The 22,427-nt window shown below is 44.2% G+C and overlaps 1 protein-coding gene across 24 annotated transcripts in view; it reads left to right on the top strand.

Annotated features, from left to right (window-relative positions):
- The window catches only part of ADGRL3 (adhesion G protein-coupled receptor L3), a 2,053,745-nt gene that overhangs the window by 1,084,118 nt on the left and 947,200 nt on the right, over positions 1-22,427 (top strand). The window lies entirely within an intron of this gene.

Genomic DNA, 22,427 nt, shown 5'->3' with positions numbered 1-22,427 from the left:
CAAACAATATTGAAACATAAATGTGTTTGTTTATGACTACTGAGAACTATTAATATAATTGATGGAGCTGATTAAGATGCAAGTAAAAATAATAAGAATTGTTATTATGCTAGTCCAAATACTTTATATACAATATAAGAAGACAGGAATATTTATTAAACTTTTGCTCTACTGCAAACTAGGTTTAATTTTATAGAAACATTTCTCTTAATGAAAATAATAACATCAGTAAGGAGAAGGCCACAATTTACTATTTGAACATAGTTCCTTAGAGAGATAATGATAGCCTAATAATTAAAGGCCATATATTATAAGTGAAGTTAAACCATACGGCACCTTGGCCCATATTTACTAAGTTGTGCCCCTCCATAAGACACTTTCCAGTGCTAGAAGCCAGCCAATTGAAATGAGTGGGCGAGAAGGTGGCTTCCAGTGCTAAGATATATCTTATGACACTGCATTGCTTAGTAAATGTGGGCCCATGTGAATGGCTGGTAAGTTGACTTTCAGTGCTGAAAGGTTCCATATGGCAGAAGAGTGCATAATAAATATAGCAATGTATATCTTTTACACTTGCTATTAGGATTGCATAATAGGTTAGTCAATATTAGATAGACTTTTATTAAGCAGTAGAATTGAAGCTACTTCACGGACTGCATGCTTTGGATATCGCTGGGATGCTGCATCGCTGGGATTCCCTGTTATAAGTCCTGTCAGTATTTTATTGGTTACATAATGTGATTACCCTATTATTTTATTGGTTACATAATGTGATCCCATAATGGGATACTGGTGATAGTATCAATATCTGTGGTTAGTATGCAAACACCACTTGGCACTTACTTCACCCAGCTGTACTCATTATTGATTCTTCATTATCATCCTACCAATATCTGGACATTTAAATATCATTACTACAATCAAGTTTGACATAAAGCCCATTATTGATTTTGAGCACCATTTCACATACCTTGAGTAAGCAGTAGTAGACTAGAGTGTCTGTGGAAGTGACATTGTGTACTTGTTTGGACCCATGGTGTCCATTTGGTGCAGTCCCGTGCTATTTTCAGCATCTGGGACATCATCAGTTGATGCTTCATATTGATCTCCATGAGGAGCACCGACACGGTAAAACATAATTATATCTGAAAATAGTGAGGTTCAGAATATAGGACCCTCTGGTTTCATTTATGTAAAAAAATAATAATAATATATTTTGCAGGGATTGCTGCTTTAATGTGTGGTACAGTACGTGTGTATGTATATCTTTCTAGCACCCACAATGTACTCACGCTTTTACAAAGAGACAATACAGTACAGGGAATTATAATAAAATAAGTGCAACAAAGTCAGACAATAGTAAAGGAAATCCCTGCCCTGGAGAGCTTACAATCCAAGTGTGTACTGCAGACTAATAAACTCTACTTCAAAACTAGTTAACTGCAGGCCAGATTTTGCCTATACATTTTGAAACATCACTAGCATCTGGATTAAATTGGATACAAAGACAAAGATTGTTTTCATATGTGTAGCCCCTTTCCCTTACAGGAACTACGTGGGCGACTACGTGTGCTGCTGTACCTGTTGCTCACAGGAGGCCTAAGCCTCCACCACTGGGAGCCTGGGATGAACTTGCTCTCTCTGTTCGGTGCTGCGCCTCCACCTATGAGGGATCCCAACAGGGCGAGATGGTCCCATATAGGACTCAGTACTAGTTAGTAATAATACACCCACAATGTATATAACGGATCTTTACTGTACACACAATAACATATACTGAACACATATCACAACACTACCCTTGGTACCCACGGTGTATAACCAATGTCCCAACACTTAATGATCTCCCAAAGTACTGATTGTGCCCTGGGCCCCTAAGCACACGGTGTCCGCAGAACAATCCCCCTCAAAGTGTGAGGTAGCGCTACCCCAAAGTGTTATGAGCCATTGATGTACTTAGGATACCTGCCTTGGCACTCCTGTACCCAGGTGTTGCCATCGTATCAAAGGATCAGTCAAGTCCTAGGTCGCGGGGCCTCCAACAGCAATACCCTCATGCCTTAAGGGTCTGGATCCTCCTAGTTGGGCGAGCTCCAGCTGGAGTGTCTCACTGGAATGTCTATGCGGCCTGCGGCCTGGTCCCAAACCACAGAGAACCACGTGGCCGTCCGGTCACCGATGCAATATTACTGCTGTGCACTAATGGGGAATCGTCCCTATCTGGGGCCTTCCCTACAACACTTCACCCAAGTTGCTCAGAGCCTAGCTGGGGCCTATGGGGCAAGTCTAGGCCTAGTCCAGGGAAGCACTGCTCCCTGGACGCTACCTTCTCCGTTGCCTCCCTTCTTCCGTGTGACTCGCGGCCGCTAGTCCCGCGGAGGATATCCTCCTCCTCTTCTTCCGGTTCCTGGGCCTCCGCACATATGCATTCCATTTGCATCGCCACACTCAAGATGGCCGCTGCATCGGCCAGGTCCTGCGCATGCGCAATGTAGCCTGCGGTGCCACCTCCAAGATGGCTGTCGCATTTGTTGTGTTCTGTGATTGCGCAATGTCACACGAATGCGCAATAGCCCAGCAAATGGCCGGTGCCTGCCCCAGAGCAGCTCCCCGACAAGCCAGGCAGCCTTCTGCCCTCCCCTCTCCCCCCCGCACCGGAGGTAAGAAGGGGGACTCAGCTACATATGGAATTAAGTACAGTAATAGAATATGATGGACATGCCCACTGTTGACCTGTATATTCCATTTACTGCATATTGCTTCTCATTGTTTGCTAAATTATTTCAGGTTTAATAATGTCAAATAGCATTACAACGCTAACCACAAGTCCAAATAAAACCAGAAACAATATAATTATTGTGCTTTTTGTTCTGCCATGTATATTATGGTGTACTGTGGTAGAAGTACTTTGAAAAAAACAAACCTATACATTTATAATGAGGCTCTCTTTATAAAGGCGGCTGATAAAGAATGCTATAATTAGTATACCTAAGAAATTTAGTATAGATTTATCTTCCAAAAATCTTAGAAATATTTAGATTAAATTCCATTTTCCCATAAATGTCTTTAATATATTAAACCCTTTACTATAGGAAAGTGCTTCAGAAGAATATATGTGTAGAGTTTGGGTTCATGATGATTTTAGCAAATCCTTTTGCAGTGAAAGCATAATTTGCATTATTGTATGTAGATGAGGTATAATCTTAGGGGGTAATATGTCAAATGTTGTCAAAATTGTCTGGCTGCATAACTACAGTAGCAAAAGAAAACAGGATTTTAGTGATTTGATTTTTTACTAGAGAGAGGCCCTTATTTTAAAACTTTTTTGGAAATGGTTTTACAGCGAATTTGAGTGAGGAAGGGTAAGTATAGGATAAAAAAAACATGGGGTGATAAATACAAGAAGGCAAGGTAAGTGAGAAAGATGTGGGGAGGCAACAAATAGAAATATGTTCAAATTATGTTGTTGCTTACAGTCTAAAAATGATCTTACAGTTTGAGTAGAGAATAGACATTAAAGATGTGTAAATTATTCGGCATTCGACATTGCCGCAAATATTTGTGGCTCGATTTAGAAAAAGGGACATTCACCTACCTTAGTTCGAATTTATGTATCCAGTCAAAACCAGTCTCTCTACCAGCACTTCTTTGGCAAACTAAGGCAAGGAAAGGAACATTTCAGATGTTATACCCGAATATAGATTGTATCATAGATATTTGGAATGTTACCAAATTCAAATTCCAGAAAATATCCAAGCCTAATTTAATTCCTGATTTTCATCCAGGTTTAAGCCCAAACACATTCAACATATGGAAAGAAATAGAAAATCTAGACATAGGAAATCTATTATCTAAAGAACAATTACTAGATTAAAATGGAATCCTGCATGCACTACTTTATATAGAACTATTCAGGTTTTTTTTTACAAATAAGACATTATGGGCCTATGCAGAAAGCTCTGATAAGTCACTTCTTGCCACGTTTTTGCCAAAAAAGCCAACTGCTATTCAGTAAGCCCCGATAAGTTGGCGATAAGAGTAAAAATCACCGTTTATTCTTGCCGGAAAAAAAAAAACTCGCCAGTCACGTGGCGAGAAGCCACTTTTCAGCACTGATCGCCAGTTTTTCAAACACGCTCAATTCTATGAGGCACATTAGAATTGAGATTTCTTCTCCAAATCGTCCCGCCACAATAAGTTGTCAAGAAGGTGGGGAGAAGCAGCGAGACGGCACTTAGAAAATAAAATGCATGTTTCCTGCATCGGATTGATGCCGGGAGACTCTGGACCAGATACCCATTAATATCAGCACAGGAGACCCCCGGCATGAATCCGATGCATGAAAAATGTATTTACAGGCAACTTCCTTACCTTAGGAACCGCTAAGGCAATGAAGGGGTTAACCACCAGTGCCATGCTTATTGTTGGTGGCGGGGTGGGTGAAGGTGGGTGTTTAGGCTTTGCGGCTGGAGTTACTGGTGGAGTTAACCCCTTCGTGACCGTAGCGGTTAATACAGCTAAGGTCATAAAGGGGTTAACCCCTCCCACCACTACCCACAATAGAACAAAATACTCACAACAGGCCCACTACCCACCTCCTAGGCCACCTATAAACATTACAATAGCTAATAAACACCAAGACACAACCCACCCTGTGCCCACACATAAAACCATTCTTTTTTTATTTTACACACAGGATTAATACCACATGCCAGTGGGGGTTCCCAGGTGGTCCCCACGGGTCTCCGCAGGCCACACAGTGCATCCCGGGGGACACCCACGGGTGTCTGGGGCCCTTGGGTGGTCCCCGCTAGGCTCCGTAGGCCTCCAGGTGGTCCCTGTGGGTCCCCATGGGCCCCAATGGGATCCACGGGTGGTCCCCGTGGTAGTATGGAGGTCCCTGGGGCATCCACACGGGTGTCTGGGGGAACTCGGGTGGTTCCCACAGGGGTCTGGAGGCCCTTGGGTGGTCCATGGTGCCCCCTGTTCCTCCCCACAGGTTTCCGTGGGTTCTCTGGTGGTCCCCATTGGTGTCCGAGGGTCCTCAGGTGGTCCCTGTGGTCCCCACTGGTCTGCGGCACCATTCCTGTATGTAAAAGAACAAAAACATGGCCTACATTTCAATAAATACACCGCCCCCACACACCAAATACATACAGTACAGTAGTGGGCAAAATAACTCTTACCCAGATATGGATAATAGATAATTTGCCCATTTTTTTAAAAAAAACATTAGCCATGCAGCATAAATAAAGTAAATCAGTTCTACTTACCCGTGGCAATTGAGTGGGATTTTTTCTCTTCTAGTTCTGTTTATTATGTGGATGTAATTGTTTGTCATTTTGCTGCATTATTTTAATATTTTGTTTGATTGATTTTCTAATTGAATTTATGATGTCTTGTGTCGGTTCCTGGTTTTAATGGTTGTGTTGCCTACTTGTTTTATTCATTAATAGCTTTGTTGGTTAATGGTTAAATGAATTCATTGTTGTGTTGGTTAGTGCTTTTATAAATTGCATTTGTTGGCTAGTGTTTTTATTTATTGAATTGGGATGTTAACGTGCTTTTTGTATGTTTTATTATTGTGTCTTTTGGGCATTCATGTATTTTGATTGTGCCCATTGAGTACTATAGTGGCTTATTATGCCCATATTATATGGGTATGATGTACCACTATGCCACTCAATGGGTACAGGGTGGGTATAGTGGGTCCGGGGGGTGTGTGGTTAGGCCTCCCAGGTGTGTAGCGGAGCAGGGTGGGTTAGCCCCTTAATTACTATAGCGGTTACTAACCGCTAAAGTGATTAAGGGGTTAGGGGCCATTAGAATATATTTTGCTATGTATTCTTTATGGCAACGGAGGTCATGGACCTGCAGTAGTCTGATGAGGATGCCCTTCATATTGCCAGGGGTAAGTAGACCAGTTTTTATTTACTTTATTTATGCTGCCTAGATAATGTTGTATTTAATAATGGGCAAATAATCTATTATCCATATCTGAGCTGAACCGCTTTGATTTCAGACTCGGGACCCCCTGCTTCCAGAGTTACAGTCCATGGTATTTACATCAGCCGGTGACGTCACCCGGACACTTTAAAAATAGCGGCGGTACCGGCAAATGATGCCCCATACCAGGGCCTGTAACTCGGGAAGCAGGGGTCCCTGAGCTGAAGCGCTTTGATTTCTGGGTCAGGGACCCCCTGCTTCCCGAGTTACAGACCCTGGTATAGGGCATCGGTGGCCAGTACCACTGCAATTTTTTACATGTCCGGGTGACGTCACCGGTTTATAAATACCATGGACATTAACTCTGGAACCTGAGGGCCCCTGAGGCTGAAATCAGAGCGGTTCAGCTTAGGAGACCCCTTGCTCCGCACACTTTTAATAAAAATTACATTTAAAGTAGCTTCATTACCTTAGCGGATACCTGCTAAGGTAATGAATTTAAAAATATTTTTGGGTGGGGGGTTTAATACTAGTGTAGATGAGCAGGGGGTTGCCAGAGCAGATCTGCATTGTTTTCAGGTCCGAGTACCCCTTGCTTACCGAGATACAGGCCCCATTATGGGGTGCTGTTCACTCCTATGCATTTAAATGTCCCTCGTCACAGAACCGTGGGCATCAAATGCATAGGAGATACCGGCACCCTATAACGGGGCCTGTATCTCGGGAAGCAGGGGGTCCCCGGACCTGAAACCAATGCGGTTCTGCTTCGGAGACCCCCTGCTCATATACACTATTAATAAAAACTATATTTAACAACTTTAATTTCTGGCGAGATTTGCACAGGGAGAGACAGCTCGCTCTCTGCAGCAGAACTCGCCGGGTAAGGCCTTTTCGGAGGACCGATCGTCTCGTCACCGGCTACTCGCCATTTTTGCAAAGGTGGCTATAACTGGTATTCAGGGCTTTCTGCATACCGTGATAGCAATGCTGACAAAAAAGGCGAATTGCTTAGTGCATACAGTAGTTCCCTATAACTCCATAATGAGAATTTCCCTGGTGTATAATCATTGAAAATTTCTTCAGAGACCGTCAATATAAAAACGCTTTAATCTCCATTCATTATTAGAAATTGGTACCAATAGGTGACCTCCTGGGCTCATAATTATATGACGAAAATAGAACTCCAGACTAACATTTCAGCTGAGGACTGGGATAATGTTTCAAAAACATCCATCTGTACCACAACTAAGGAAAATATTTCTAAAATAGTTTTTAGGTGGCACTTAAGAAGTTAAGTTACTTATTCCCACTGGTCTCTGATCAATGTTGGAGAGGTTGCAGGCAAATAGTCAACTTAGCACATATTTGGTGGTTTTGTCCTAAAATGAAAAGGTTCTGGGAAATGGTTTTGGATCTGATTGAGTCAACAATAGAAATCAAAACTCTCTCAGTCATGATTATATAAGCTAATGTCTAATTAAGACATCATCTTAAAGGAAGGGACGTCACAACCTTTAAAAAAAAAAAGTTGTGTGCATTTTAAGTGAAACTTCTTTGTCTTTTGTCACTGTTTTGTCACAGAAATTGTGTTTGTGATGGTGATGTTTTTAATTGAAAATCAAAACACAATTTCAGTGACAAAACATAAAGAAGTTTGATTAGAACGTGCATGCCTGGCACGCCCCCCTCCCCCTATTTTTTGCTATTTGCACCTTTTTATATTTATACTAAGTGTGAATTCCGTGTGTGCGTATCTCTCTGTCTGTCTGTCTCAGTGTGTGTCAGTGATGTCTGTGGTCTCCGTATCCCAAGTGTGGCAGGGTGGCTGCTGTGCATGTGCGCCAAGCCAGCGGCTGGTGTGCATATGCGCCGAGCCGGGGCATGCATGGGGCAATATAGGCTTCTGCCTCCTCTTCTGCACATACGCTGCCTCCAACCTCCGTGTGGCCTGGAACATTGAGTTATGTGCATGCGCGCTGTCCTGAGGACCCTTTTGCGCATGCGCTGAGGCCTGTGACCATTTCTGCATCATGATGTCACTTCCGTCACATGTTTTTCTTACAATGAATGAAAATGTCCCCATCAAAACTCTGTTGGTGCCAGCAAAGAATTTTCACTTAAAAATGGAAGCTGTCACATGGTACTCCAGCCAATTGGATTGTGGGTGTACCATGTGATGCCTCACATGGTATATCTCCTAATCTGATTGGTTGGAGCACTATGTGATAGCAGCCATATTTTGCTTGGACTTTCATGTGTAACTTTGTGCCGTCATGATGGAATTCTGACTTTATACACTTTCTGACAACAACTGCAATATAAATTTTTAAAGGATTGTGTTTGTCATAGTTAATATCGTCATTGAATTGACATAATTTGTTTATTATATATTTTATATCTTTATTTATTGTTACCTGGTTAAAGGCTCCAAGGGTGGAGTAGTGGGATTGATTCTCCATGCTTATGCAGTTTATAAGTGAACATACAACAATCAAGTTATCGCTCAATACCTAGGACATACAAAGTGTTAATTGGCTCCAGGTGCATAGGGAGGGAAGAGAACAGAAACAGATGGTGAACAGAGTCACCTAGATCTGCTAGCTGCGGATCATATATGTATTTTGCACCTTGGCAGGGTTCCTATCTGTAGGTGTCAACCGGACCACTGGGTCAACTGGTAGCGGTGTTATGAAGATTACTGGTTAGCTATTAAGCTTATTCCTTCCACTACCAAATTTTCTTCTAGCACCTCCCCTCAAGGAATCATTTTTATTCCTTTTTTATTTTCACATGTACATACTTACACTTGTTTCGGCTTGATTTACGAAGTATCATTAAAGTTTTGTTATTTTCTGTTTTTAACAGACTGCACGTCTGTCACCTTTGTTAACCCCTCGTGGGGTAGTGGGATAATTGTATTTATCAGTGGATATTCATTCTTGTACTTTGTACTAGTGCGTGCTACTAGGGATCTAGGTGACTGTGTTCGCCATCTGTTTCTGCAGTTTATAAGTGGTCAGTTTCACATTTTGTATTTAATGTCCTTGCCATTATGGAATCCAGGAATTACAAGGTCTAAACAAAGATCAGAATAGGTCCCAAATAGTTGCACTCAGCCAGTAGGGATAATAAAACACCTTACATGCGTGTGTTGGAGTACCGTATACTGGCTATGGTCGGACCAGTAGAAGACTGGTCACCGAAGCTACCTCTATAGGGAATGCAACAAAAAAATAATAGAATTTTATTTAACATGAATCAATCTCTTAATGTGTACATTATTTACATAGTGAATTAAAACCCTGGTGGTGAGAAAGCGGACACGTTCTTCCAGAAATGACTGGGAACAGCTTAGTGCGTTGTTTCATCACGCAATATAGTTATGTGTGAAAAATCGCTGTAATAATCATTGCTTTTTCTACATGTAATGATAACCTCCTCTGCTGTCCAATTGTAGAGGATATGTGACAACAAAAGGGTGAGCTAGCAGTTAACGACTTGTGGATGAGTTCCAGCTCCTAAACATGCAGCACATATAGTACATCCAGCACATTGGAATAACACAGTAGAGTAGCTCTGAATAAGGTTACGATGTGCTACTACTGCACATGTGCATCGGGGAAAATATCACATACGTTCGACGTAATGCCCATGCACTCCAGCCGCGTAACACATGTTCGTTACCTAAATGTAACACCCATGCATAAGTTCAAATTCAAATAAATACACAATACATAGAGAAGTTTTTCAGCCATAATAGCTATACGCTACAGGTATCAACAAGGCTGAGGAAGCTCCCACCTCTGCTGCTGCTACTGACCTTGCTGCTGGACGGATCAGGAGCATTACATTTAGAGAGGAAGAATTAAATATCCTCATTAATGGGGAGGTGGATAACCAATCTAAGTTATTAGGGGCACTAAGCTCAAAAATGAGCACAGCTAAAAAATGTATGAACCTGGGGGCAGATCCTCACCCAAATTAATGCCCTGGGCAACACAGTCCGAATGGTGGACATGCTGGAAAAAAGTTGGGCCGATAGTTATGCGCAATCTAAAAAAAAAAGGGCTGACAATTCTGCCCACACAAGGTGCACAGGAGTGGGATAACCATCAGTGCTTTACCTCTCACCCTCTGAGCACCGATTTGGGGATGCTGTAGAACCTTAACAGGTTATTAAAATTGGAGGGTTGGTGGACACTGAGAATCTAACCCAGTATTAACCTGGTAAATCAAAACAGATATTATACTTGGAAAATACAGCACAACACCGTTATAACACGGTAATCGGGCCACATAATGAGACCGCGTTATAACCGGGACCGCAGGAAAAAATTAGTGGCCGCCGCGATCAGGGGTTCCGTGTCTGCCAAAGGGGGAGAGCTGGGATAGCTCTGCCAGCTGTCCCTGAACCCGGCGGAACCCCCACCCCATGCAGGACTTACCCGGAGCAGCTTCAGAGGGTGCTGGGGATCCGACACCACATGGGGAGGGTATTTGTGCTGACATGCCTCACATAACAGCCTGGCTCTAACACACACTGCCCATAACAGACCAGCTCTGATGCTGTCTGCTGCTTCTGTATTCTGATGCCCCAGCTGTACAGGATGCTTTTCTAGCTGCAGTCTTGCACCTCCGTCTGAGCCCTTGCGGGAGGAAGTTGAGGTGGCGTCTTTCCTAACAGCAGCTGTAGAAACACCTTGGGGGTAGGGGTGAGAAGGGAAAGATACACTTCTGGGCACAGAATGGGGTTACTAATACCCTGCCGTGAGGTAGCAGGGGTATCTGCGTGAGGAGCAGGAGAGAGGATTAACCTCTTCAGCAGGAATATCGGCTAATACGGTGGTATACACACTGGCAAAGCATCTCATACCACATGTAGACAGCGCTCCCGGTCATATGGTGGGAAGCAGTACAGAGAATGTGCTTTGCCCTGTCGAGGATTCTCGGAGCTGTCCCTCAGTGTTAGCATGTTAAGGGCCTCATAAGGTCAGACACAGAACTATTGCTTCATATTTATCTGTGCATGGACCACAGACCGTCACTGGCAGACTGCTTTCATAAAGTGCTGATGAGCAGTGTCCACTTAATATTTGGCATGACGTGTGTGTGTGAGTGATATCACAATCTTTGAAAATTCTACTCTGCTCTGAGACCAATATAGCTGCATTAGTGAAAATGAACATACTGAAATAGTGTAAGGAAGCAGGAGTCACGCCGTGCACGGCGTGCTCCTTACTCACCCGCGGCTCTGTCTGGGTCTCCCGCGGCTCGCATAGACTCCTTTCCCATGGCGCCAAGCTCCGGTCCTCCTATGCGCGCACGCGCACATCAAGTCTTCTCTTCTGTCCTCGGTTCAGGGCGTGGGTATGCGCACGCAGCTGCAGACACTGCCACAGGGAGGCGCGGCCACACAGGGGCGCACCAACCCCTTAAAGAGACAGTACCATTTTTCAATGCCACTATACAATGCACCAATACTTCTAGGATTTATAGCTCCTCCTCCAGGAACTCATCTAGACCTATCCCTGTCTCAGCCTGGCCCATTCACACACCCCCACCTTGCAACTCGGCTATTGGTTCCTCATACCTACATATACCCTCCAGATTCATTAACTCATCGGCTGAGCATAGAACCAGTTGTTCTCATCACTCTCTGCCTCCCTAGTTCTGTTCCACAGATTTCCTCTTGTACCGGACCGGCTTCTGCTACGTCTTCCTGCACCTCTGGCATCCCGAACTCGGCATACGGCATCACGACTCTCCTCATCTGTGGCATTCGGATTCTGGCTTACGGTAAATGACAATGTCTCTCTCTCTAACCCTGGACTTGGCTACCGCACCCTCTACTATCCGTACCTCTCCTACCCCGATCCCGGAATCCCAGACCATTCTTCAATCAAGACGTGCCCTCGTGGCTGTGGGTGGCGTAATTACATTTCCCACCTCAGCACCGCGGTCCCGTCTCGTTTGTGGTGAGAACATCCTGACAAATAGCTATACAATTCTACAGGCATGTTTGAAATTCCAATTCCCATCCTGTCAACACACAAGAAAAATCTATAATTTAGTTTGGCATCTGTATTTATAAAATCTGTTATTTACCATTGGGTATGAAGAGATAAGAATTTAAAAGATAAATACCTCACTTTGCATTGACATGCCTTCATCCAACAAGGTCATTATCTAAGATAAATAATCAGATAAATGGAACCTGTCTCAATACAAAAATAAAGCTGACTGATGGTGTGTCTCATCTCATTTTCCAACCACATATTATCTCAACTCATTAATAAAGATCTCCGTAAAAGCTTTCTTAGATTTTTTTTTTTTTTTTTTTAAACTTAATTTTTATTAAAATTTTTAGGGAGAGGGGGGAATGAAGAAAATAAAAAATGGGGGGGAGGTAAGAGTACAAAAAATAGAGATGGGAGAAAGTACACATTCATTTACAATTTTACCTTACAAGACTTCTTAAAATATTCTATCACACAGTTAATATAAATATCAATTTTTTATTTTTTTTATTACAACAAAATTAAGTGGGTATTAATTTCTGGTTGATTTTCACTCAGAATCCAAGGTAACCACACCTTCTGAAAATCTGTGTAGGTGTCGTTATTAAGACTAACCAGTTTTTCCATGTAGCAAATCTGCCAGACTTTATTTTTAACTTGAATTGAGGGAATAATTGTTTGTTTCCATACTGCCGCTAATTCGCGTCTTGCAGCTGAAGATATGTGGCACAGTAATTTATTTTCATGTCTCGTGAGGAGGTAATATGGTTTGTTTAAAAGAAATAACCAGGGATCCATTGGTAGGTCCAAGCCGAAAAACCTTTGTGACCACATTTTGATTTCCAGCCAATAAGCTGCTATGAATGGGCATCCCCACCACATATGTATAAATGTGGCTTGTACTCCACATCCTTTTGGACATATAGTTGGGTACTCTGGGATGAATTTAGCTAGTCTCATGGGGGTGAAGTACCACCTCATCATAACGTTATAGGAATTTTTTCTGATTGGGATACACATTGATTATGTGGCAACCTTTTGAAAAATATCATTCCAGTCTTCCATGACTAATACCTCCCCCAGATCATCCTCCCTATTCCGAAGCCAGGGTCACGTGTGATATGTGAATAGCCCCCGATAGCATTAACTCAGCCCCCTTTCCAAATCACTCCAAGTCCTATAATATTTCCTTCACTTTATTGGAAAAGCAGCAGTAAATACAGGCTCTTGTGGATGGTGTGTAGTAGTGATTTGTAGTTAGAAACAGGTAGAAAGAGATGGCCTTGCCATAGGAGAGTAAACAGGAGAGTAAACAGAGATGGGTGCTGTACTCACTGTCTCCAGGGTGGAAAAGGAAGTGAGGAGCAGTGTGGGTAAAAGGAATAGTCTTGGGACAGACTATCTGTGAACAAAACAGGGGGGAGGGCAGAATAGCCCATTCTGAGAAGGATCTCAGAGGCTGCAGTAGCAACTCACTGATTACATGCCCAGAGGCAAGAAATGCAACATTGTAACATATCACACAGGCACAGTGTATGTGTGCAAACTACATGCAGCTGAAAATAAAAAACTGACAGGCAGAAGCAGCAAACAAGGGGGGGGCAAACAGTGAGAGCAAAAATGGCTTACTTGTTCCATGATACTCCCCGTCTGGTATCTGGAGATACCACTATATAACTTGAACATGTGGAACATATGTGCAATGCAAACAAACATAACATAATAAGTCCATGTCCACATAACGAGGCGATACCGGCCGGTACCACTGGCATTGAAATCCTTTGGCAAAGTCTTTTAGCAAAAGATGTTGGGTGGATGCACCGGTCCAGGTTAGCTGGGTGCACCACAATGTCTCTCTGTGAAAGTCTCTAGCACTGTTTCTTTTTAAACTTATGGAAGAACAGTCTCTTTGTAGGTAAAACTACAGAGTGCATCCCCTTGTAGGTATGCCAGCTGTGGCAGCCTGTCACTCTAACACCTGGCGTTTGGCAGGAGATGGCTTTTGGCTCCTTGCGGAAGCGGATCGACACTCCTGGAAGACCAGTTGTCGAATCTAGTCCAGTAAAGAGGGCGTCGTTCGGGGAGACTGCCTGGAGCTGCGCACTGGGGCTGAACACTACATGGATTTGATCGGGTTCCTGAGGGTGGTAGACCCCAGATGATTTGAGGTACCAGCATTCTTCACCTTTCTTTATTAGAGCTGGCTTTGCGTGGCCAGTAAGGAATATCTTCTGGATGAAGGCCACAAAGTTGTTTTTGGTCTCCGGTTCCCTTTGTAGGTTGAAGAGGTGCGAAATGAACCTAGAGATGGCATGTTCTCCATTGTTTGGGAGGTGCCTTCTTGGTGAACAGAATGGTAGTGGGTTCACCCAACTGCCTGGTCCGTCTTTGACGAGCTCCTTGACCGTTAACGTCAGGAATTCTCTATCTCGCATCGATGGTGTTTGATTGTCATCGTCCCTTGTGGTCTGGAACGCTGTGCACCCTAAGTCATTGGTGTATTCCTCTTGCACGAGAACGTCTCCACGTATTTTGGTGATACGCCTTTGTGTCTCTTTGTTGACTGCCCTCAGGAGGCTGTTTTCTACTTGGACAGAATGAAGAACAGTCTCTTTTGACCTTGTAAATCCCTTTATGAAATGTCCCTGCGACTGTCTCTTTTTTGACATGCGAGAGGACAGTCTTTTTGCCACTGTGGCTTCACCTGCATGGCGCAATCTTTTGCGGCTGTGCCAGCCGTGACAGCTGGCTGCCTTGTTGCTTGATACTCTGTGGAGAGGAATGGCTGTACGTCTCAGCTGTGTCATTGCTCTCAAGGAAACTGTTTGATTGTTTCTTTTCTTTTGGGAGATCCTTTTGTCGGTCACCTTCGGGAGGTTACTTTCTTCCTTCGGTGGAGTCGACTCGTTATCCTTGGTTGTCTTAACCACTAAGCATCCTAGGCCATTGTCACATCCCCCTGATGTGAGGATGTTCTTGTCGATCTTAGGGGTATGACCTTGTCTCTTCTCTTCACTTGGCCCCCCTGTCACTTGGAGATGGCCAAGAAATGGTTCAGAGAGGGATGTGTGTCCACATTCTGTTATCACCATTCTGCGGGCGTCAACATAATCTTGTCCGTGCCCTTAGTTAGTGCACGCGTTGTCCACTATCATCCATCCTAGGTCAAGTCTTTGGGCATATGGTGCGTTGTGGGGTCCGTTACGCTGTTTACGGACTTTATGTACCCTCAAGATGTCCCTACCGAGCAGCAGCAAGATCTTGGTTGCCTGTTCTACCGGCGGGATGTAGTTGGCTATTCCTCTGAGGTGCGGGTGATGGCGTGCCACGTCTGGTGTGGGAATCTCGTCCCTGTTTGTGGCCATGTGGTTGCACTCGATGAGTGTGGGGAGAGATATCTTCACTCTGTTATCCACTGAACATATGACGTAATCGCTTGCTCTTCTCCCTGTGGTCTCAGTTGACCCAGCACAGGTTCTGAGGGTTTAGGGTGAGGCATTGTCTTGTGAGTTGAATAAGTTGAAGAACTCCGTCTTCGCCAATGATCTGTTGCTTTGGTCATCAAGGATTGCATACATCCGAATAGCCTTCTCAGGTTGTCCCTGGGGGTGCACTGCGACAAGGCATATTTTGGAGCAGGACATTTTGTCGCTTCTTTTTCCGCAAACCTCGGTGCGCTGAGACATGACAGATGTTGGCTCTCCTTCTCCTTCCTCCCTGCCATGCTCCGCTATTGAGGAGGGGTTGTGGAGTGTCAGCGCCTCTGGATGTAAAGATGTTACGTGCTTGTCACTTTTGCACACTTCACATTTGATTTCTTCTTTACAGTCTCTGGCTAGGTGAGTCGTGGAACCGCAGCACCTGAAGCAAACCCTGAATTCTCTTAGTAACCTCTTGCGTTCCTCTAGGGACTTCATCCTGAACCCAAAGCACCTGTTAAGTGGGTGTGGCTTCTTGTGTATGGGACATTCCCTGTTTGGGTCCCTTGGTTCCTCGTCTCCGTCGACCGACTGATCGGGAGTAGTTTGGGTCGTGGGAGACACGTCTGTCCTGTGGACCGAGATGGGTGTTTGAGTGTTAACATATCTCGCCACTGGTCTTTTATTCCTCAGGCTGCTTGCACTGTGTGTGGTTTGCGCACCCAAAATGAAACTGGGATCGTTCCTTGTCCTTGCCCGTTCGTGGATGAAGCTCAAGAAGAATGAGAATGGGGGGAAGGCGACTTGCTTCTCCCTTTTGTATTTGGAGCCTTGTGAAATCCACCTTTCTTGGAGGTTGAAGGGTAGCTTCTCCAAGATTGGTCTCACTCCACGAGCTGAGTCTAGGACGTTGAGACCTGTTAAGGAATGGTCTTTTCTAGCAAACTCCAGCTCTTGCAGCAGGTCTTCGAGCTCTCGTACCTTCGAGTAGTCTCTAGCTGTTATCTTGGGAAAGCTGTCGACTCTTTTTTAAGAGCGAATCCTCGACTGCTTCGGGGCTACCGTAGCACTCTTCTAGCCTTTCCCATACAAGGTCGAGACCTACTTGGGGGTGGTTCGCGTTTGGTAGCGTTTGTGCTTGCGCTTACCTTGATGAGTGCCTGGATGTGCTTGAGCGCTGCGATGCGGTCTCCTGCAAAAGGTCTTTTCTCTTATTCTCAGCTTCCGTGATGGCGGTTTGCATGATGCCATCACATTCTAGGTCAATCGCCTTTTGCAGGTCGTATGCTATCTTCCGTGTTAGTTCTTGTTAGATAGGTGAAATAGGCCTGTGACAGTGCTTGGTAACGCGAGTGATCTATCTTCAATTGAGTTATTGCCTGCTCGAGCTGTTGTACATAGTTACCAGCGCCGGCAACATTGCATATCCCAAGTGTGGTTGTATCCCGGGCCAACTCTAATTTAGCGCGATGCGCTTCAATATCAGTCTCATATTTTTCGCGGGCTTTTTGTGTCAGTGTGACTGTCCGTTTAGGCCTTGCGTCTGCCTGCGCCTGTTGCAGTTGCGCAGCGGTCTCTGTGTCTGAGTGGTCACTCTCCTGCGTGATGTCTGATGAGGCTCTGAGTTCTGCCATGCTGTAGGTGTGTGTAGGGCTTTAGCCAGCGCGTGTGGCGTGTGGTCTGTTACCTGTGTCAGCGATGGGCGACTGTCTCAGATGATGCCTAGCGGTGTCCTGCAGCATTCAGCGTAGGTGTAACAGGGGACTTATCCCTGTTCACAAAGGTGCCTCTAATCCAGCAGTGTGGTGGTTAACTGCTGGTAGCAAATTTACTAGCACCACCTGACTGAGTACAGGTAGTAGAAAAAGCCTGCCTTTGAGACAGGAAGTGTCTCCTCCTTTGCTCACGTGTGAGCTGACCTGTGGAGACAGAGCAGAGGTTCTTGAGTCACAGGAGAGACTGACCAAAAGAAACCCAGATCTCTGGAACTGACCGGTCTTAAGTTCTGCACCGCAGAGCTGATTTTCCAGACACAGGGAAAACTACACCTGAAGCTGAACCAGGAAGTGACAAGATTTTCCCTCCAAGAAACAGATAAGACTATCATTATTCATTATTAAGAGACTGCTTATATCTGCTTATTTTCATGTTATGTGTTTGGGCTGGGAGAAGCTTAACTAATGGAGATGTGAACTGATTGCAAGGATTTCACTAGAAATACTCCCAAGTGATTAGAAGCTTTGTTCCCCCCCCCCTTGTTTGGATGAATTTCCTGATGAAAAGGAAAAGGCACAATAAAGCCTTATTATAATTTCACATTATAAACGACTCCAAGTGTGTACGTCTGTAAACGTCCATCCACATATGGTGTCAGAAGTGGGACAAGAGGTGTCCTTGTAGTTAAAAAGGACCGGAGTTTTTATGTGAATTTTTTGTTATGCTTCTTTTGCCTACAAACAGTCTAAACAACTTGGGAAAAAACAAACAAACCTCTCATGCAGCAGAGATCGGATTTAAAGGTGTACACGCCACTGAAACTTACACTGCATTGAAACTTACAAAACCACAGATGGACTCTTTGCCCCAATCCCAAGAGGAGAGAGACAGCTGAAACAGCTAAAACTTTATTTGCCTATCACAAAGCGTAATATGGTCATTGAAATAGGGGTTTTGCCTTCCAGCCATAGTCAGGGTTCAAGAAGTGAGTCAGCCCTTAAAGGGATAGGTGTTTGTTGTTTTTAAAAGTTTCGCTGAAGCAGTGAATACAGATGGTGACCCATGAGTGGTACTGATTTTGCAAATAAAGATTGCCACACCGCATAGGGCTACCAGCTGTGAATGGAGTATATGCAGAAAAGTGTTAAAATTGATACAAAGACTGTTATTAAATACAAAAGTACTGTGACAAGCGCTAAACCTAATATTACAGTGCTGTGCACTAAAATGACTAAGCTGCCTGGTAATCTACTGAGACATCTCATATATCTAAAACATAATCAATAAACACAAAAATAGATACAAAACCTGGCGCATAAGTGTGTAATGAAAAAAGTCCCAATTGAGTATGTGATAAGGTGATAGTTCCAATTTTACAACCTTGAGTGGCTGGTGAGAAACGAACCCAGTTCACAGTTCATAGGGGCAACAAGCAGTTCTTCTCATGGGATGGACTTGATCCTGCATTTGTGAAATATCAAGCAGAGAGAACAAACATTGCGCAGTATGTTTGAACAAACAATGGTTATTTCAAAAGCTGAGTTATCTAAAATGCCTACTTACTAGAAGTGGCTAGATCACATGCAGGGGAGAGAAAATGTTCTTTGTGCCTTCTTGATCCTGGAAGCCTCGGTTATAGCACGAACCCCTCGTGGTATCCGGTGTCTCCGTGGATACTGAAAAGCTGTTTCTTCAAATCCTGTCTTTAAGGAATCCTGCACCTTTTTCTTCGTTAAGGAACAGAAAAAGGACAGAGGATTGCGCAGCACAGTAAAAACTTTTAATGACGCCTTCCTAAAAACATAGATAAAAAATACTCACAAGAGAAGGTGAGTATGCATACAATACAGAAGTGCTCGGCCCAGCACATACAAACACAGCCGCCTCAGTCACTGAGAGTCCGTTCAGATACCGGGTGTACCTCGCATGTATCCGGCGCACTTGGGTGACGTCACCGTCTTCAGTATGACTGGCAGCCGGGATGTCTGGGACACTGCTTCTTAGGCTCCTCCCTACGCGTTTCGTGACAGGGAACGTCACTTCGTCAGGGGATTGTGGAGCCTCATCAATCCCATGTCAGTTATATAGCCGCAGATTAACTCCTTACATAGAGGGACCACCTGAGGCTAATGAATAGCAATAAAATGTTCCTATTGTCCTGGTGATTCTTACCAGCGGGGTAATTTAGGAAGCATCTTTAACAAAAGCACTTAGAAATACAATTACTTTTAAAATGATCCATGACTGTTAGTGATACTCATAAATCACATAAAATACATGTTTAAAATACACTGGATGGGAGCTAATACTTAAGAGGTATATAGTCCAAAACAAAAAATGACAGGTCATAAAAATGAAGCTAAGTCAAAATCAATATTTAACCCTTTAGGTTGAAGTGTTCGCAGAGTGTAGATCCAGAAGGTCTCCCAACTAAGAAGCAGTGTCCCAGACATCCCGGCTGCCAGTCATACTGAAGAGGTTGACGTCACCCAAGTGCGCCGGATACACGCGAGGTACACGCGGTACCTGAACGGACTCTCAGTGACTGAGGCGGCTGTGTTTGTATGTGCTGGGCCGAGCACTTCTGTATTGTATGCATACTCACCTTCTCTTGTGAGTATTTTTTATCTATGTTTTTAGGAAGGCGTCATTAAAAGTTTTTACTGTGCTGCGCAATCCTCTGTCCTTTTTCTGTTCCTTAACGAAGAAAAAGGTGCAGGATTCCTTAAAGACAGGATTTGAAGAAACAGCTTTTCAGTATCCATGGAGACACCGGATACCACGAGGGGTTCGTGCTATAACCGAGGCTTCCAGGATCAAGAAGGCACAAAGAACAGTTTCTCTCCCCTGCATGTGATCTAGCCACTTCTAGTAAGTAGGCATTTTAGATAACTCAGCTTTTGAAATAACCATTGTTTGTTCAAACATACTGCGCAATGTTTGTTCTCTCTGCTTGATATTTCACAAATGCAGGATCAAGTCCATCCCATGAGAAGAACTGCTTGTTGCCCCTATGAACTGTGAACTGGGTTCGTTTCTCACCAGCCACTCAAGGTTGTAAAATTGGAACTATCACCTTATCACATACTCAATTGGGACTTTTTTCATTACACACTTATGCGCCAGGTTTTGTATCTATTTTTGTGTTTATTGATACAAAGACTGTGCTGAAGCAGGGGTATTTTTAGCAAACAACTGCTGAGTGTAAAATTGCCCTATAAAGGAAAGGTATTTCAAAGCCAATTGCTGAGTGTTGAGTCACCCTGCCGGGAATTAAAGATATAGTCCACTGCAAAGAAGGTTTTTCTGCAAGTAAAAATCTGCCTATATACTGTATATCTTGGGAGAAAACAGATACCCAAAGGTGAGACTGAAAATTACTGAACTCAGGCAGAAAAACAAATTCTGTTGCTGAAGCGGAGGGATTGCACCTAGAAAATAAATGGTGTACAGCAAATAGACTATTTTTTTACCTAGCAACTGCACATTTTGTATACCTGATAAAAGAAAATGCATGCACAGCACTGCTGATATTGAAAAAAAAAAAAAAATTACCCAAGAAAGAAAAGTCTACGGAGATGCCTGTGAGAGCTGCGACCTCTACACGCAGGATATGCCCACCTGTAGGACTACCACAATTGGGGGTTCTAGCAAATACAGTGGCAACAGCTGCAATAGCGCCTCCAAAGGTCAGGAAGAAAATGACACCTGATAGCCTAAAAATGTAGGACAAGATGCGGCGTTCCTGTAATGAACCCTACCCCACGGAAGAGTGGCCCTTCCAGTCCAATAAAGAGGAAGACATCTCTTACGGGGAACCCAAGCCGAGTCACACCCACAAAACACCCCAAGAATGGTGGGGGTGCCTGAACTCGGCACGAACAGAAAAGACTGCTCCCTTTGATGACGAATATGATCAGCAGGAGACAGAGCGGGAGCAGTGGATCACCGAATATTTCTGTCAGCTAAAGCAGCTGCAAGAAAAGCCTGGCGTATATAATGAAACTGCTAAAACTTCATATGAAGATGAAGACCCCAGTATCCCTGAAGGGACGGTGTTATCCAAATCAAAAAGGAAGAAAAAGAAAAGCAGTTTCACTTACCGTGGAAGTAACAGACACGTCCGCAGATCCTGTGGAGAAAAAGGGGGACCGAGTTGCCCTGCAGCCTAGAGAAAATGGAGAATTCGTCCCCCGGTTAACCGAATATCCAGAGGGCCCAAGGCTGAAGTCGTGTACTCCAAAGAAGTGTCTGTCCGGTGCCAACAGTGAGGAACCCTCAACCAACCATCCCAGGGAAGTGGAGCCGGAACCAGTGAGTGACGATCCCTTGACCAGCCCTGAAGACGCCCTGAAAATTGCCAGGCATGACTGTGATCTGCTCTGTGAAGAATTGGAAAGGGAAAAAAATAATAATGCTGAGCTACAGAAGACTGTGCTCGCAATTTACTCTGCGGCCAAGACTGAATTGGAGGATCTCAAGACTGAGCTAGATACTGCAAAGGCTACTATTTCCGCTCTGGATGTAAAGTAGAGCCAGTCTGACAAAATGGTGGCTACGATAAAGCGGAAGTATAAGGAGGCACTGAAGCAGATGACAGTCTTCCAGCAAGAGGTTCACACTCTGCGCATAGAGTTGAATGCTTCACGACAGGAGGTCAACAGTGGCCGGATAGAAGTGGACGTAGCTCAGAAAGAGGTTCAGACACTCCACAGAGCACTGGATGCCTCACATCATGAGACCAACAGCTGCCGCACAGACCTGGAAGTTTCCAGAAAGGAACTACACAGTCTCACTGAGGAGCTGGACATTTCAAGGAAAACTATCCTACATCTTAACTTAGATCTCAAAGTCTCTCAGGAGGAGCTTCAGAACTTAAACCTGGAGATGGAAGTCTCATGCCAGGAGACAGCCCGCCTCCAAGCAGATGTGCAAAAATGGAAAGTGGACTGCAAGGAAGCCCTGAATAGTACAGAGACTGAAAAAAGAGAAAATTTAAGATTAAAAAAAGAAAATTCTGAGTTGACAGAATACGTCAAGGGAAAGAATGAAGAGCTGCATTCTCTAAAAGAAACAAATACACTTTTGAAAGAGGAAATGTTTGAAGCAGAGCACCGACTGCAGAACCAACTGCAAGGTCTGCGTACACACCTCCAGTATGCTGAGGAGAAGCAGAAAACGCTGCAGGAAGAAAAGCTGCAGGCTGCTAAAGAGGTACAAGCGCTGCAGTAACGTCTGAATACCCAGTACGTCCCCACAGAGCAGTATGAGGAGCTAAAGGCCACGCTGCATGTCTTCAGAGCATCATTGGAGGTGGAGCTTCGATTCC

The sequence above is a fragment of the Ascaphus truei genome, chromosome 1 (genome assembly GCF_040206685.1).
Source record: "Ascaphus truei isolate aAscTru1 chromosome 1, aAscTru1.hap1, whole genome shotgun sequence".
Taxonomy (NCBI): domain Eukaryota; kingdom Metazoa; phylum Chordata; class Amphibia; order Anura; family Ascaphidae; genus Ascaphus; species Ascaphus truei.
Note: the sequence above shows the minus strand (reverse complement) of the source record. Positions and strands in the feature narration are given on the sequence as shown.